We start from the raw sequence: 4,800 nt of genomic DNA, 5'->3' as shown, positions 1-4,800 counted from the left end.
AGGTCAGCACCAAGTACAGAAGTGCATATGAGCAGCTGCCCTATTTGACAGACTGTGCAGGGTCATGGTCCTCATTTAAACATATGGGAAAATTTCCAAAAAAATAAAACCTGTGGTGTTTGCTGGCTTTTGGATGTGGGTGGAAGCATTGAATGATCTTTTTATCGTCCGTTCTCTTCCATTCAACTATTGAATTGTAATGCCATTTTGTAGGAGGGAGGAAACAATGCATATTTACTAGTTTTTCAGGTGAAATTGCTGCTGGATCTAGTTTTATAGAATATTGATATTTCTCAAGAAGCACTTGTGGGAGCAACTTATTGGTTAAATGTGAAGGGATGGTTTTCAAAATATTTAACAAGGAGTAAGTTGTGAGCACTGACCAATTAGAAGGAGCATCTACTGGTCGTAGTAACTGGCATGACCATGCTCATGCATCTTTGTGTAGCTACCAAAGGGTTCCTTATCCAGCAAGTCACCACTGAGGGCAACTATAATGCAATCCTGCTGTGATTCAGTATAGACCGTGTACCCTGGGGTTATCTTACTGTAGGAGTGAGAGAGCTGGGGTATTTTTACTCACTCCCATCCGACATTGGTTGAAGGCTGCTTCCTGGACATTAATTCTCTGGTACTTCTGTCCTCCCATTCAAGTGGCAAAGTAGGCCCTGGAGGACTGGGGATGCCCTAATGCAAAGAAAGGCTGGCGATTGGAAGTCAGGCTGGTGAGTATTGAAAGGGTCCTTGCCCGGGGATAGGGACAGAGCACCGGCAGCATCTGCCGTGGTGGCTGGGGAGCATTTGAGCATGTTAGTGGGGCTGAAATGGGGATCATGAAATAGCTCCCCCTCTGTGTTGTGCACTTCGGTAGCAGTGACCTTCCTGAGATTGTCTGAAACAAATGGGTCTTCTGAATATGACTTATAAGTTAAATAGGATTAAGGAGATGGAGTATATAATAAAAATTGATGATGATGAGAATAATGTAAGTAGTTAATATTTATTTGTTTTCTCTTTTTCATAGGCATGGCCTCCCCATTTTCCAGGTGAGGAAATGGGATTTGGAGATGTCGAATAGCCTACTAGCCAAGGACACGCAAGCGGGATGGTAGAGACCGGCTTTGATTTCCAACCTTTCTGACCCTGTAAAACAAACCCCTGAAATGTGAATGGTTTAACACAAGCTCTTCCCTTTCCCTCTCCCTGCCTGATCCTCTTTTCTTCCTTCCTTTCTCTTTCAGCACATCTTTGAGCATGTACTAAGTGTTATTCCAAGCACCACACACCAGAGAAATCAAGTTTGGTGTTTTTTGATGTAGAGAGTTGCTCGTTCCTCCCTTCCCCGGTCCTCCCCTCACTTTCGTGGGGCCTGGCACAGGTGAAAATGGAGGCTCATATACTATGTCTAAATATTTAAAAGTTGTAAATCAAGCAAACAAACTGTTAAGTAAAATATGTTCCACCCTCCTGCCTTGACAAATACACCTGCACAGAGGGCAGGTTTGAGTCAGGACTGTGTAGGCCCCTGGAGTGTTGTGCAGGAATGTGGTGGCTCAGGGCCTGTGGACTTGCCGGCTGCCTCGCCTCCTTCCCTGGTGGCCCCGCACGCGAGGCGCAGTCCACACACACAAGCAGACATCCCAGCCTGCACGTCCAAGTCCATCCCTGCCTGCACGTCCAAGTCCATCCCTGCAAATAGCCACCTTCGGCCCCTTCTTGGGCTTAGGGGTGTGTGCACTGGAGACGTGGCCTGCCCTGGAGAGAACCCGCCCACGAAGGCTCCAGAAGTGGGCCTGGGACCATTCAGGCAGGAAAGGAGCATGGTCAGGGGAGGGCCAGAAGTGTGAGGTCCAGGGAGCCCTCTTTCCTGGGAGAGGGGAGCAGTACTGCTCCTCTGTGTCCTCTTCTCTCTTCAGAGCTCATTTTCACATGCTTTTCTTTTTCTTTTTCTTTCTTTCTTTCTTTCTTTCTTTCTTTCTTTCTTTCTTTTTGATTTGGCCTTCAGAGGATTTTTTTTTTTTTTGGAAAATGTGGAATTCAAACACTCTACTCATTGAACAGAGGGAAAGGGTCAGTTGTGGTGACAGATGGTAGATGTTCCGAGAAGAGGAAGAACAGGATTGTGGAGAAAGAGGTGAAGGGCCACTCTCTGGCCTGGACAGGCTTCTCCACATTTGGCAGCTCTAGGCTACAGAGGGGGAGACGCGCTGCCTGGTGCTCTGTCTGGAGCTCTTGTTGGGTTCGTCCAGATTTCTGGACATGGATGAGATTTCAGTATCACTTCTCTAGCCATGACTACCCAAAGTTCTGGACAAACTCCCAACACATACACACACAGTGCCATGCTTGCCTCTACTGGGTCAGGTTATCCTCGGGGAGTCAGCCAGAAGAATATCTGACCTGAACAGCACATGCACATGCTGCATGTGTCCCCCTCTCTCCCTCGGAGAAGATCGGTGGCTTAATATTTACTAGAATTAAGACTAATGCCCATGCTAACGCGTTCAATAGGTGATAAAGATCTTCATTAATTCAGTCAGTACTAATTGCATGTCTATCTAATGTTTGTGTTCCCCCTTCAGGTGATTACTATCTCCTGGGCACAGGTAATGGCCAACAGGTGTGCCTCTTAGGGAATCAGCAGTAGATCCAAGATGGCGCTAGCTTATTAAATATGCTGACTTCAACATAGTGGGCGGTGACAGGAAGGACCTCACACCCAGGCTCATTGAGCAGGAGTGCTGTGAGTGCCATGAGTAAAACCAGCTGATGAACTTAGCAGCGTGCGGCCACCGTGGAGGCTCCCAGGATGGAGATCAAATAGGAAATGTAGCTGGAGCTCAGGGGGTCTATGAGGGCTCTGTGACTCCTGTGAGGACCTAAGTGGAGCTCAGTCAGCAGGGCCCTGCCAAGAGAGCACAGAGCAGGCTCCACCAGCCACCGACTTCAGCATCCAGGTCTTCAGGGAGGACCCAGAGCACAGAACAGAGACCTGCACATATGAATCATGTGAGTCAGGGACCTCCCTCCCCTTTCATGCCACCACCAGGTAAAGTAAACTCGTCCTCAAGGGGCGCCTTGGAGAGAAATGGGAGAGTGGGGGAGGAAAACTGCAAGATCGAAGTATCTAGGAGACTGTGTAAATTATCGGATTGGATGATGTTTAATTTTCCATCCCTACATAGTATAGTGAAGGGCTCAGGAAAAAGATTAGAGCAATTATAGAAATAATGAAGCTATATTTTCTTTGTGTCACTAAATGTAGGGTAATTTTGAACTTGCTAAAATTGTCTTTGCCCTGCATCTGTTCACCGACGCCTGCACGCATGAGGGGCACACGTGTGTGCTTGCTTGTGCACACACACACCTCCACACACGGCACCTCTACAAGTTTTCCCTGCCACCACCTCCCCCCAAGAATCTATACCCACAACAGCATTAATGAGAAACGTAGACTTCGCTGAGGATTTCAAGGAGAGGTGGGGAAGATCTCATGGCATCCTCTCCAGCAAACAGGTTTATAATCCCCCTTTAATACTCAACTTCGGATCTGAGATGCATCTTTTTCAAATGTGAGTATTTGATGTCTTCGAACCAGAATCTGTCTTCCTATGATGGTGTGTCATAGTATAATTGGCCCATTCTCGTCGCAATACACAAAATAACGGTGTGTCTTACACTGGCAGCTTCTTGTATCTGAGGAAATCCCTGCGGCTTTCTGCTCTGTGGTCCTTCCTCAATGGTGCCCAGAGGCTTACTCACTGAGACGGTTGCATAGAGTGGTTCAAAGCAGATTCTAGCGTCTACTATTGCTCACTAGCTCCACCGTTCACTGGCCAAGTGACCTTGGGCAACTTACTGAACCTCTCTGGGCCTTTGTTTCCCCATCTGTGAAATGGGAATAATACTACTAATTCCTTCTGAGGGTTGTTGTAAGAGTTAAATGAGTGATCTCTAGAGAGAGATGGGAACAGTGCCAGGTAAGCACTAGATAGAGCTATCACTCTTAGTCCCCTCGCACATGGGCCCAGCCTCCTCTTACCTGTTGCCTTTTTCTTCCTAACTTATTTTATGAAGAGTAGTTCAGTGATCTTGCCTGTCCTTCCCAGCTGGCTTACTTAAATATTTCCTCCAAACAGATCTGTTTTCTCTTTTAAGGAATTCTGAGAGATAAAAATTTTAATCATTATTTCTGAGGCATCTATGGCAGATGCAAGAGATGGTGGAATATGAGCCTGACTGGAGTGAAGTATGCTCATTGGGGAACATTAGGGGATATGATGGGAAAGATAGGTCAGAGCCAGATGGCCATTGAAAGGATCAGTAGGACATTTCTTTGGGACATCTCCCCACATCCTTTGTGTTTGACAGCAGCCTGCACGCTGTGGATGCCTAGTCGCACTGACCATCCCGTACAGGGTAGAGTGGGCTTCCACACTCTTCAAAGCACTCCACAGGGATGGCAGCTGCTTCTTCCCATGTATAAGGCTGGCTCTAGAAGACAAGTTGGTGGACGTGAACTGAGAGATTAATTGGGCTTAGGTCAAAAGTGGAGATTCAGAAACAAAATTTTATTTTATTTTTAAAAAGATTTTGTTTATTTATTTGACAGAGAGAGCACAAGTAGGCAGAGTAGCAGGCAGAGGGAGAGGGAGAAGCAGCCTCCCCAGTGAGCAAGTAGCCCAATGTGGAGCTCGATCCCAGGACCCTGGGATCGTGACCTGGGCAGAAGGCAGATGCTTAACCGACTGAGCCATCCAGGTGCCCCCAGAAACAAAATTTTAGATGCAGAAGCCTTCC

At 47.1% G+C, this 4,800-nt stretch overlaps 1 long non-coding RNA gene across 1 annotated transcript; it reads left to right on the top strand.

Moving 5' to 3' along the window:
* The first annotated feature begins 226 nt into the window (after positions 1-226).
* LOC117801594 lies at positions 227-4,560 on the top strand. Its single transcript, XR_004624320.1, has 3 exons — positions 227-725; positions 1,025-1,046; positions 2,583-4,560. It is a non-coding gene; the product is annotated as an uncharacterized LOC117801594 (long non-coding RNA).
* The last annotated feature ends 240 nt before the right edge of the window (positions 4,561-4,800 follow it).

This window comes from Ailuropoda melanoleuca, chromosome 3, assembly GCF_002007445.2.
Source record: "Ailuropoda melanoleuca isolate Jingjing chromosome 3, ASM200744v2, whole genome shotgun sequence".
Lineage (NCBI taxonomy): Eukaryota > Metazoa > Chordata > Mammalia > Carnivora > Ursidae > Ailuropoda > Ailuropoda melanoleuca.
This window is presented reverse-complemented; position numbering and strand designations above follow the sequence as displayed.